We start from the raw sequence: 14,252 nt of genomic DNA, 5'->3' as shown, positions 1-14,252 counted from the left end.
AAATAGTTGATTGCGCGCATTTGAATATTGAATTATTTTACATTCGCTGTGTCAGATAAACATTGAACATTGCGTGGAAACATAAAGAACATTGCGTGCAACATAAAGAACATTGCGCAACATAAAGAACATTGCGTGGTAGCACGTGTGGTCCACGTCACCAAATTTATACTTTTATAGTTGTCTGATAGCACGTGACCTTTTTTTTTCTTCTTTTTTCCTATCTATATATATATATTTCTCTTACACGGCGACAAAAAAAACCTCATTACAACTCCCCGAATCGGAACACTAGAAAATCGACCAATGATTGCCGCCAAAAATGTCACATGCCAAATCCAGCTGATGTGGCTCAGCATATAGCGCTTTTAAAAACGGAAGCTGAAATAACCAGAGAGAGCATAAGCTAGGCAAAAGTGAGTAGTCTTTGTCAATAGATCTCTATTTTAGTATTTTGTCGAAAGCGCTTTTTTTCACGAATTTACATATATCAAATTTATTTGACGATTTTTGATTTATATCACGAATTTATTTGTTTTATTATTGTTATTAGTTATTCATTGAAAAATGAGTCTTAGTCGTGCTGTTACCCTTTAAGATTTTATACATTTCTAATAGGTTTAACGAATTACATGTCATTTATTTGAATTCAAATTTATTTTAATGACTTAGTATTTACTAAAAAGATGCAATTAAAAAAAAAAAAAAAGTTGTTATATGGATTTGAAGGATTATTTTGAATTCTTAGAATTTTGTGCATTTGCAATGTACCTAAGTTAGCAGCGAGCGAAGCTTGCGAAGCAAACCATATAACATTGTGTAGCAATTTTCGGGGTTTGGCGAGCGTTAGCGAGCAGGGGGCACAGCCCACTAGTTCCTACTATTAGTTCACACTCACCTTATATATATATTTATATATTTTGTTCAAATTTTCAATCGTTAATGAAATACAAAGTATCAAATGAACTTATCAGTTTATTATGGGAAGATATTCTATTGTCATTTGTTTAGTAGTTTATGAAACCATCATAATGAGCTGGATGTAAAAAGTCACGAAACTTACCAAAACATTGTTTTTTTTTTAATTATTATTTAATGTAATGCCTGTTTGAGTAACATATTTTAATAAGAGATTCCTTCACTGGACATGAGTGTGTGCCAGAAAGACAATTTTACGCCTCGGATTTTCACGAATTCGCTGGCATCGAACTTAAGTGGACGTCATACCACGGGAGAAAACTTTAATCGCAAATTTTCTTTCATCCCCATTTCTAATTTAAAATTTAAAAGAAAGAAAAAGGGAGTTCAATCAAATCTAGAGCAAGTCATGAAGTTTAACTTGCTGAAAAAAAAAAAATCAAAATATCAAAATGCAAACAAATTGTTGGAAAATAACTTCTCCATTCCGAAATCCTAAGTTATTGTCTCATAATTTATTTTCATTTTGATACTTTAAGAATTTCTTTTTAGTATTTGAAACTTCACGTCTTACTCTAAGTTTGTCTGAACTCACTTTTTCCATACTTTAAACTATGGAGAAGAGAGAGAATTTGTGAGGAAAAGTTTCTCCCGTGTTGTATGGCGTCCTCTTAAAGGAGATGAAGGGAACTCATCAGATGTGAGAACTCTACTAAAACTCAGGAATTTTCCCTCTTTTTAAATTAAAAAAGTTGTTTCCCCTTTAATTTTGAAATAATTTTTTTAATTAATTGTTTATTAAATTATTTGTTTTTAAACTAGAAATATGATATTATTTTTAAAATCAAACAGAAGTTATTGACCTGACGTATGACTGCACAAAAGATAAAGCATGAAATATTCTTGCTAACTCTTTCTCAGAGGTACAGGTAAATCCTACATTACTTATTATCAGCTAGTGATTCGACTCATCATGGGTTATGACTCATTATGGCTTACGAAATAAATCAAGTTAAATCCTGTACCAGGTTGAAATGCTTTTTCGCGCTAAAGGCGCTTCATTTTATAAAGTACCGTATAACTAATCAGAAAAAAAATTGAATTTTATACAAGTTCAGAACAAAAAAAAAATTTATTATTTTCTTTCAACTCTGTTTGTTTGAGTATATACAGGGTGTTCCAAAATTCTCTTTACAACTTCAAAAATTCATAACTTCGAAAATGAACAAGATATTTATATTCTGTCTTTTGCATGTATTACTGCAACTAATAAAGTTTTGTTTAGTAGGGGAGAGTGGGGTCAATTGTAACAGGGTACGATTGTAACAGAGCAAAAATTTCGAGTGTCGGGTTCTAGATTTGGTTCCCAGGTGGCGCACAAGGTTTATTTAATAAATCTACATGTACACCTCTGCTGGCAACCATTTTTATGTACTTTTGAAAGAGTTACATCACAAAAAATATTTTCACTCTGCTTAAGTACTTTTTTTGGTATTAGAATACTATATTGTAACAAAGTAATTTTAATTAAACAAATAAAAATTATTAACCGAATATGTAAGTGGACACCTTAATTAACATTTCAATGAAAAAATATTAGTTTTGTAAATTAACTATCATTGTTTTTAACAAATGAAGCTGAAATGGCGTCTTGGGGACGATTGTAACAATAAGTAAAGGGACGATTGTAACAGCTGAAAATAAATAATCTTATGTTTACAAACCATTACTTAACTCTTTAAGAACCACCAATAGTTTCCTATATCATTTATATTATGTTGCATGTGCATTATTTTATTTGTCACCTTTCACAGCATAAATTAAAATTTTTAACCCCTTAAAGTTAAAAGTTTAACCCTTTAGGTCTCTGCTCATTATTATTTTTACTCCTAAAATATCACTACTATTTTGATCAATAAAAAAATATATCACAACTATGATAATATGTATAATTAACTATGTTTTAGTTGAATTTATGAACTGTTACAATTGACCCCGTAAGTGGGGACAATTGTAACAAGTGCACGACTGTCAAAAATTGTTAATAACTAATATAATAACATTTAAAATAAGGTATTTATTTTTTTTTTCTAGTAGAGGATAGTCTACTTTACTTGTCTGTCAATTAATACTAATAATATATTGGATTTTTTATTAGTTAAAAATAGTTAAGTAAAAAATGTTACAATTGACCCCACTCTCCCCTACACTTCAACATGCGCACCATTGGTGGCCCTAATCACTTCCAGTCAGTAATCAATTTCAAGCCAGGTGATGTGAAGATAATTTTGGAACACTCTGTATTATTTATTATGTTATGGGCATGGCAAGCTAGGATCTGTATATTCTAAAACTTAAATTAATGCGAGAGAAAAATGATGGGGGACACATGCATCGTCATCAATACACAACTCAAATAACAAGTATGCACATAACGGTTAATAGCTTTAATAAAGCAGCACATGGCTGGATGCGCTCGCACGTCTTTGCATAGATTTTCGTTTTACTTAGAATGTAGCTAAAATTTAGAAATTCCCTGGTAATGCATTTACGGCCATTCGAAATTGGAATCGTGCGGCAGGCACGGAATTTGCCTAGTAATGATTATTCTTAGTATTTAAAATAGTAAAGAGAAGTAGGTAGAGAATTCTATGTTAATTTAGGTTGAAAAATACGCATTTTCTAGCGGTATCCGTTTTCAGGGTGAGTAGCCAAATCTTTCAACATAAAAAAAGCATCTTTCAAACATTTTTTAAAGCACTCCAAGAATATTTTTAAGACCTATATACATTAACACAAAATGCAAAATAGTTTTCAAAGACTTTACATGATAAAATAATTAGTTTCTGATGAAGAACTTTTTTCTTGATTATATTAACCACCATAAAAATCTCGAAAGATCTTTTTGTTTGATATCAGAGGGTGGAAAATGAAAGCTGAAACTGAAAATGCAGCAGAGTTGCATTTAAGAGTGATGCAAGAATCTCGCCGAACCCAGCTCAGTAGACGCACATGCGGACTCGCAAATATTTCATCAAACATGTAAAATGATTGGCGCTCTCATACACTACGGACTGACGGTACAGCGATTGTGGTTGAATGAATTGTGAAAACGTTGAATAGAACAATGTGAAAACCACGCTTTTGAATGTGCCCTCAAGTTCAATAGAAGACAATGACAGTAATCTTGTTATACTGACTTGTTATACGTGACGAAAATCGACATGGTAAAGGAAAAAAAATTATCATTTCCGAAAAGGGAATACCCCAATGAAAAAATCACCCTAAAGGGTTTTTAAAAAACGATAATAAGCACCTTTAAGCACTTTTTAAAAACGCTACGCACCATGAATTTGAGCAGTGTCCATTTCCTGAGGCACGTATTTTGAACTATGTCCATTTTATTAAATATGCCTTTTAAGATGAGCCCAGAATAAAAGGTTTAACGACGATTTATTCTTTTAGTTCCTTTGTTACAGTTATTGAGATAGGTTGTATGGAATCAGGGGAGAAAGAGATTCTTGTGTTCAAGTTTATGTGGAGTAAAATTCAATTAACTCGCCCAAGGAAGTCATTGTGACTAATTTTTAATTCCAATTAGAAAAACAATGACGTCTTTTTGTACAACATATAATTTTTTTATTGTCAATATTTACTAATGGCTTGTTATATAACTGTAAATAATGTAAAAAAAAAATATTAAAATTAATTTTAAACAAATTTCTTTACACATTAGTTAGTCTTTTACAATCCAGTCATTTTGACTGCTTTTAGGTGATATAAATATATACTAATTTTCTGTCTTTCTAGTGTTAAAACAGTAAATTGTTTAGGGGATGAATATCACTTTCAAAAAAATTTATTAGTAGCAAAAAAAATATATTTCTTATCAAAGTTGTTTTTTTTTTTAGGGAAGTAGTTATGAAGTGCGTGACAACGAAATATTGAGGTGTGTGTGTGATTTTGAAGAGTCATATTATCTCTTTCTTAACAGTTCTAAATAACAGTTGTTAAGTCTGAATTACCATTGACACCTGCCACACACAATCAGACCGGTGGTCTCTTTTAGATACTTTTTTCCGTAAATACTTTTTATCTATATATACATCTGTATATTTGTGACACCAGCTTCACACATAATTTAGTCACTTTTTGCTGCGAACTTATAATTAAAACAAATTTTTATTTTTTCCATCACCTGAAAACTCAATCCTTCAACAAAAAAAAAAAATTCCTTTTTAAGCCTTAAAAACAGAAAAGTATAAGATTTTTATATCAAGATTTGAGAGATTAATGAAAGTATTTTTAAAAGTATGCAAAAAATCAGATTTTTCACCTTTATTCAAAAATTCTAATCCATTTTGAAAAATTCTAACAATACTATTTTTTTACATCATACTCATAAAAAGAAGCATTCTAGCGTTTTAATAAAAAGCTCAAAAAATGCATTTTTAATTTTTTATATTTTTTTTATATTGGTATAATAGTTATCCATAAACCATGTAGTGGTTGGCAGTAAACTAAGACATCGTTAGATTTTTAAGATATCACAATGATTGCTTATAAAAGGAAGCATTTTTTATATCATTACTCATAAAATAGAAGCATTCTAACGTCTTAATAAAACACTCAAAAAACTCATGTTTTTTTAATAAAAAAAAAAAAAATAGTGCGTGGAGTCCCTCCGCTCGGAAGAAGTTAAACTTCGCAACCAGCGACGTTAATTGTAGAAGAATCAGCAGTCGTAGAAGGATCACTAGTTCTATTCAACGACTCTTTTTCCTGCACCGCTCGCTTCCGTGCTCTGTAATCACGGTAATATTGTGCATTTTTCCCTCGCGGACCTCTTGAACCAGTGGAAGTGCTTGTGGTCGCCTCATCGTCTCGCCCTGGAAAATGTATGTGTATTAATAATGTATGTGAGTGCGTCATAATGCAATTTCAGAAGAGAAAACCTAACAATGAATTGATATTCACAAGAGGCGTACCTTGAGATAACCTTAAATCCGTCGCATTGTCCGTGGGATTGTTTTCACTCATTTTTTACAATTGTTATTCACTAAATTTGAAAATAAAAATTACTACCTTATTAAATTATATGTGTATCAAAACAAACTAAAAAAATATTTATGGAAAAACAATACTTTTATGACTTTTATTATTTTTATGCTAGTGAGAACCAAAACAATATGGAAATGATTGAGGGAAAACTGAATCCTACCACGTGATTTTCCGGCCAATAAAAATGTAGCGTTAAACGTTTAAAGCAACCTTTATGGAAGTCGCATAAGAAGTATAACTTCAAAAAAAAAAATAAATAAATAAATAAATAAATAAAAAAAATAAAAATATTGGTATGATAGTAATCCATAAACAGATCTAGTGAACCAATGCAGACATGTAGTGGTTGACAGTTAACTAAGACATCGTTAGACTTTTAAAATATCGCAATGATAAATAAATCTATACATAATAATAAACGCGGCTGTGTGTGTGTGTCTGTAATCACAATATATCGCCCCAGAAGCCTCGCCCAGGCACGAAACTCGGCACATAATTGTGTTTTGACATAATGAAGAAGTATTTTTTTTCTTTTTCAAAAATTTTGATTAGTTATTTAGTTATCAGTCATTTTGTAAGTCTATGCTTTTCGTCTGCTTTTTCGTCTTCAAAGAGCCATATTCAAAAAACTATTAAAAAATGCATATACTTTTCCCCACTCTTATAAATGTATGCTAATGCGAACCTTACAATTGAAATATTAATTTTCGACAACTTAAACCAATAATATACGAAGGAATTAATAATTTAATTGTAAGGTTCGCATTAGTTTACATTTATCAAAGTGGAGAAAAGTTTAACTTTTGTATTAAAAATGTGGCAACATATTCGATACGTAAATAGAACGCTTCGCTTTGATATATTTGTCGCTGTTCATAATTGTTATAATAAGTTTTTCTTCTTCTTTCCACGCTCTATTTTTTTTTCTTAAGCGAAGACGATAATTTTTGTAGCGATATAGAAATAGAAATTGATACCATAAAAAATTATATAGAAATAGAAATTGATACCATAAAAAATTAATTCGTTTTCGTGTTCTTTTCATGTATTTAGCATTTTCGTTTTTTTTTCTTAAGCGTTGTAGCTATATAATATATAAAATAGGAATTTAATTGTTTTTGAAGGAACGATCACACTTACCTTGGATCTCTTTGGTTTTTCTATTCTTTATTTTAACAGTTTTTATTAAATGTAATTAGTTATTTTCAGAAAGTTTCAGTTTGCAGGTAAGCACTTAGATTTTAATATTGAAGTTTCATGATTTGCTTTCATAGTAATTGTTGTTCTAAAGTATTCGTTGACTTCTTAAAAACCCGATTACTGACATGGCAGAACCGCCTTCCAAAAAACTTTGTATTTTGTCAAAGAAAAAGATATTAAGAGATTCTCAAAGAAGAAGAAGGGCCCAAGAAACGTCTGAGGAACGTCAAAGAAGGATGGAACATGACCGAATTTCAAGCAATTCTAGAGCCCAAGAAGTATCAGAGAAACGTCAAAGAAGATTAGAAGAGGTTTTCAGCTATTGTCCAATGATGATTTCGAAAGCAACTTTTGTATGCTTTTACAATTTCTGAGGCCTTTAAAAAAAGAAAAAAACAAGTCTTCACCTGATAGTTATATTATAGGATAGGTTACCATAGCAAAGTTACATCTTCTAACATCCTCAAGAGCTATAACATATCTGCAGCAGAACTGGATATGAAGACAAAATTGCAGGACAGGAACATTTTAATTGTACACTAATCTTCAGATTTCCTGCTATGTTTTAAAAAACTTTATTTGTGAAAACCTTTAGCGTGGCGGACAGCTGGCCGCCTTTGGCGGCTAGTAATTAATAAAATTGTGTTTCATTATTACAGGTCATCAAAATTATCTGAGCAATAATTATAACTTGCCATTGTAACTAATGATTTTTTGCAATCTCTATTTCAATCATAAAGTATAATTACTTACAATCATGTTTATCGGTAATCATAAATTATTCTCTCCGATGAACAATATTTGTAATAGAAGATGCCCAACACAATAGTACAAAATTAAAATGTTTTCCTACTAGCCAGAAGCCAGTAATAGTATTTTTTTTAACAGTGGCATCTTTTTCAAACAATTAGTCACTTTTTTCAAAAATTGAAAATTTTAGCTAACTAGAAAACAGTTCAAATAGAGTAAATAGAGTAAACATTACAATATAGTAAACATTACAATATAGTAAACATTACATGGTTCATTTGTAAAATAAAGAAAAATTTTTTTAAAAAATTAAAACATTCATAATAATCTTACATTTATTTGGAACATTTCCGTTAGCCGGTCACAAATGTCGCCAATTGTGAACCAAACGAGAGCCAAGTCGCCAAGCGAAGCGATTAACAAAACAATCAACGGAATAAAAGTCGAAAACGTTCAACTCTAAACAAATATTTATTAATAGTAAGTAAAACAAGTTCAACAATAAACAAATATTAACGAATTGTAATCAAAACCGTTTTACCCAAAAAGAATGCTTATAATTATAATGGGAGAAAGAAAGGAAAACGTGCTTGGCTTTGAATGAATTCAGTGAATAGAGCACGTGACCCCAAACTAACATTCCCCCTACGGTTGTTAGAAAAATTGGTGGAATTCCACATTATTTGGCAATTTTTCGCCTGTAGCCAGCTAACGGAAAAGTAAAATGCACATGGGATTCATTTTAGACAATAAAAAAGTGGTAATCGAGTAGTGATAAGGAGACATTTTTTTAAGCATGATTTATTTAACTTTTAGTCAAACCTGTTACGATCGTTAATTTTACCCTTTGTCTCAACGCGCTGTTTTTTCCAACACGTTTAACGCTGTTTTTCGAAGCACTGTCGCCAAGGAAAATAAAAAAAGCCATAGTTTAAGTGCCTTGCACTTGAAGCAAGGCGATGATTTTAAACCATATATATCATTTTGCAGCGAGGAATTATCGGGGGCTATAGAACAGATAAATAACTTGAAAAAGTTATAATTTTTTTTTAAGAATCGCCAATTTGGCGACATTTTCCCAACCAGAAGAATTTTGCAAATTTTAATGAACCCAGGTAATGCAGCAGTGGATAAAAGTTTTTAAAAAATTAGACCACTAACGCCTTTCCTTTTCACAAAACTGTGGCTTTCCACCATATTGACGTTTTGCCGCCATTTTCAAAATGAGCGTAGACAGCGTTGGTTTTAGACAGGCTAAACTTGACCCAACAATCACGAGTTGCAAACTTAGTTGTTAGAAGTTGCAGTTATAAAAATAGCATACTATTCGCAAAAAAGTATCATCTCACATTACGACGGAGTCTTCGACAAACAGCCTTAAGCCTTTTTTTTGTTGGTTAGGAAAGCGAGGAATGAACACGAAAGAAAGAAACAAAAGTCGTTTGGAATATCGAACGGAGCATCCATCATAGAAAACAATAATGTCCATTGTTCTTATTGGAGTGTTGTTTAATGGCACCTTTTCTTTTAAAAGGCACCCATGCCGAACACCCCACTAACTCTTCTAGCACCCATTCATTAACGAGGCAACCCCTTTTTCCATCAGGAAATGAACGAGGGTGGAGCAGCATTCTACACGTTGTCCAATCGTTGACCCTCATTTTTCAAGTAAATATTTGATCTTTTGTAATGGATATGCTGTAATCTGTATATAAGCAATGAATCATTGGGGAAAATGATATGCAATTTATCACTCACAACGATGGAATCAAAACTAACCCTCTCGGAAAATTACGTTCATTTATTTTATAATAATTACGAATACAAACCATCAACTCAAAAAAGTATGTCAAAAAGTGTTAAATCAGTATTATTTGCAATTTTTTATTTTATAAAATCCTTCAAGGATCTAACTTCCAGGTAAACGTTATCCTTTCTTTGTATACTTGTGCTTCCGCTAATGCACTCAAGTTTGTGTGAAAGAAGTATGGTTCTTTCGTTACTATTAAGCACAAACGAGGTTTTAAGAGTCGCGGTGGCTCAGGGGATAGAGCAATCGCCTTTCACTGAGGTGAACTAGGTTGGAATCCCAGCCATGTCGATACGAATTCCGCACACGGCTCGCACTTACCACAGTGCAGACGTAAGATATCCTCAATGATAGACAGATGATGGGTTAGAGTGCCCTAGCCGTCACGCTAACTGTGGGAGGATTTCGTGGTCTTCCTCACCATGTAACGCAAATGCGGTTTAGTTCCATCACAAAGTCCTGGACGAAGGCAATTTTCTCTCAATATTTGATCCAGGAGCCTCCCCATCTTCTGGATTGGGTTCAAAATGACAAGGCTATGGAGTTGAACATTGGTAGTCGTAAACAGGAATTTCGGTTTGCTGCCGTCAGGCCTACAATAAGAGGTTTTCCTCTCTATGTAACGCAAATGCGGTTAAGTTCCAACAAAAAAGTCCTCCACGAAGGCAAATTTCTCCCAAAACTTGATCCAGGAGTTTCATTGTCTTTTGGATTGAGTTCAAAATTACAAGGCTACGGTAGGGTGTGCACTTTATTTACGTCGCGCTAGAGCTGCCCAATGGGCTATTGGCGACGGTCAGGAATACATCCTGGAGAATGATCGTCGTAAGGATGGATGTCGTTGCAATCGTCGTCGAGGATGACCTGCCATTGCAATTTTTATCCTCTGCATCGGGGGTGGCTCAACTTCTTTGGTAGCCCAACGACCTGAGAGCGAAGTCGAGCACTTTACGGTCGAACAGTTTACGAGGACTGATGCAGCGCACCCTCGGTCCCTATGCAGACTGATCAAAGTGGTCACCCACCCGCTTACTGTCCGCAGTCAGTGATGCTTGACTTCGGTGTTCTATCTTCGGGGATGTTTCCCAGACCGTCGCCAATAGCCCATTGTGCAGCTCTAGTGCGACGTAAATAAAATACCTACCTACCAAAGTTATAAAAATCCCGACAATTTTGATATGACAAAATTATTTGAATTGAGTCAGTTCATCGTAAATCCAAGTGATTTTTCTATCGCGTTTTCGAATGTTATTGTCGGATTTCCACGTTTTTTTTAAAAAAAAATCTCGATCTTTTTAATACGACTCGTGACCTTCGAATCTTGCAAATATTAATCACCTTCGACATGCTTTATTTGGGTCAATTTTATCGTAAGTCCAAGATATTTTTATATTGTTGTCTTGGTGCTATGCACTTCCACATGGCTTTGAAAAATGCAGATATTTTTTATATGTAATAATACGACACTCGAATCGTGCAATTAAATTTGTGCTTTATTTGCCGCAATTTCGTCGTAAATCTTAAGAGATTTTTATTTTATCATTCTTTAAACAGTTGTAGCTAGACTGATATTTTAATGCAGTATTAAAACGACTCGCGATTTTTGAATGAGGCACTTAAATCTTTAATTTCGACGTGCTTTATTTCTGCCGATTTCATGCTCCATCCATGTTATTTTAAGATCTTTTTTTTTCTTTCTTGCAGTTGCCATGATTTATTTCCACCTTTTTTTTTATGTCTCGAATTTTTTAATACAACAATATTAGCGTTTACGTTTACTATTTTTCTTTTTAAGCTTTGTTTCTAATTTTTGGTAGCTTAGAAAAGTAATTAAAAAAGCCGTTTTGAGGTTTAACATTCAGAAAACCTGCTATAATTCACTAAATATCAATGTCCTGAGGTAAAAATATATTGAACTTAATCCTAACTGAATGTTGAATCGTATTTAAAATGCGTTTATTTTATTTTAAATCATATTTGATCCAATACCATTTTTTTAATTAAGAATATTTTACGAATTATTTTCGAGAATTCCAATTAAATAACTGCGGTAATCGTATACCCATTATCACAATTCCTAAGGGCGTACCCTTTACCAAGTTGAAATAAAACAAAGCTTTGCAAGTTTGCTTAAAATGCTAAATTAATGGCGAGAAGGTACATATTCATCTAGGAAAGCACGCCTTATTATTGACGCCGCAGTTGCTCAGTTAATTTTTATAATAGGTACTACTGAACCGCGGTAACTCAGGGGAAAGATCCTTCACCTTCCAATGAGGTAAACCGGGTTCGAAACTCAGTGATGGCTGGTCAATACGAATTCCTCACCCGGTTCGCACCGACCACAGTGCTGACGTATCCTCAGTGGTTGACGAATCAAAGGTTAGAGTTCCCTTGACGTCAGGCGAGCCGTGGGAGGTTTTCGTCTCCTTGTAACGCAAATGCGAGTTTATTCCGTCAAAAAAGTCCTCCTCGAAGACACATTTCTCCTAATACTTGATCCGGAGGCCGGGATAGCCTGGTCGGTAGGGCGCTGGGCCCATATCCAAGAGGTCGTGGGTTCGATCCTCGCCGGCCGAAGACTCCCCGTGTAGTAAATGGTGACTGATGCACGTTAAATCTGTCGAGTCTCAAAGTCCTCCATGTTCCCACAACAAATCAATACCTCTGGGGGTACTGATCCAGGAGTTTCCTTGTCTTCTGGATTGGTTCAAAATTACAAGGCTACGGAGTTGAACATTAGTAGTCGTAAACCCATGAAATTGGGTCGGCTGTTCAACGACGGTTATAAAATAAAATACTTGATCCGGAGCCGTGACGGCTCAAGGGATAGAGCATTCGCCTTCCAGTGAGGCAAACCGGGTTCGAATACCAGTCGATACGTATTCCGCATTCGGCTTGTGCCGACCATAGTGCCGACGTGAAATATCCTCAGTGGTAGACGGATCATGGGTTAGAGTCCCCTTGCCATCTGGCTAACCGTGGGAGGTTCGGTTTTCCTCTCATGTAACGCAAATGCGGGTTAGTTCCAATAAGAAGTCCTCCACGAAGGCAAATTTCTCCCAATTCTGGAGTTCTCTTGTCTTTTGGATTGGCCTCAATATTACTAGGCTACGGAGTTGAACATTGGTAGTCGTAAACCCATAAAATTGGGTCGGCTGTTCAACGACGGTTATGAAATAAAAATAGGTACTACTGCTGTTTTTTATTATTTATTAAATATAGATAGATTGGTTTAAAAATAGCTTTGTGGAAATAGGTTTTTACGGCCCTGGAGAAAATTGTTGATTATGGTAAGTTTTGACTATCAGAAGTTGACATTAAGAGTACACCATACCACTGGAGAAACTTTTCATGGCTAATTCTCTTTCATCTCCATTACAAATTTAAGAAGAAAAAAAAGTAAGTTCAGGCAAACCTTTAGTTTCTGGTGCTGAAAAAAAAAAATAATTCATAATATCACAACGCAAACAAATTATTGGAAACGAACTTCTCAATTTAGCAATTCTAAGTTATAATCTCATAACTTATTTTCATTTTGCTATTTTAAAATTTATTTTTAGTATTTGAAACTTCATGGCTTAATCTAACATCGTCTGAAAACACTTTTTTTGTACTTTGAATATTAAATTAGTTATGGAGGTAAAAAAGAATTTGCAATGAAAAATTTCCCCCCGTGGTATAGCGCCTTCCTAAACAATAGCATTACGCCAAATGATACTAAATATATATTTTGAAGGGATGAACTAAAAAAATCTGTTAAATTAAAGCTACCGGAAATTGCAACAAATAAATAATAATTAAAAAAATTAAATTGCTTTTAATTAATTGTGTTGTATATGTCTTTAAGTTTCGTGGATGATTTCATAGTATTGATTAATTGATCATTTACTTACTTTGCACACTGTATTTAATCATTCAAACTTTATTTAATATGCCCAATAAAAATTAAGAGAGAATAAATAAATATAAATGAATCAAAATAAAGCTTTTTGAATGTGAATTTTAATTTCCAAATAAATGTATGTCGTTTTTAATTTTAGAACAGATGAAATGGACGAGCAGTTATGAGGATTGGTGAATGTTAGTGAAAAGGGGGCGTAAACTTTGAAATAATTTAAAAAATAGAATTTTTTGGTATTTTAGGTCGACTCGTTTTCTGTGTCGTGTGGTAGCGGAACTATTATCAGGTGCTCTTACGACTGATAATGAACAAAACATTTTACGTTATATAAATTTCTAATTTGTGTTGACTAAATTAAATTTTAAAATCATGTTTTTTTTTTTAATGAATGAACATCAGCTACCTTTTTTCCTTATATTCATACCTTTTCCGAAATTGAGTTCAGGGCGCCGTTTATAGTGTCGCCCCGGTCGCGACAACGTCTTCCGCCGGCACTGAGTAATATAATGAGTCGACGTCGAAATTAGCCACCTATACAACAATTGTGACTGTTAAAGAATAAAGCAATGAAGTTTTACTTGTTTAAATTATATTTTACTGAAAAAGTTT

The sequence above is a fragment of the Parasteatoda tepidariorum genome, chromosome 6 (assembly GCF_043381705.1).
Source record: "Parasteatoda tepidariorum isolate YZ-2023 chromosome 6, CAS_Ptep_4.0, whole genome shotgun sequence".
In the NCBI taxonomy this organism is placed as follows: domain Eukaryota; kingdom Metazoa; phylum Arthropoda; class Arachnida; order Araneae; family Theridiidae; genus Parasteatoda; species Parasteatoda tepidariorum.
The sequence above is the reverse complement of the archived record's forward strand: the minus strand, read 5'-3'. Positions refer to the sequence as shown.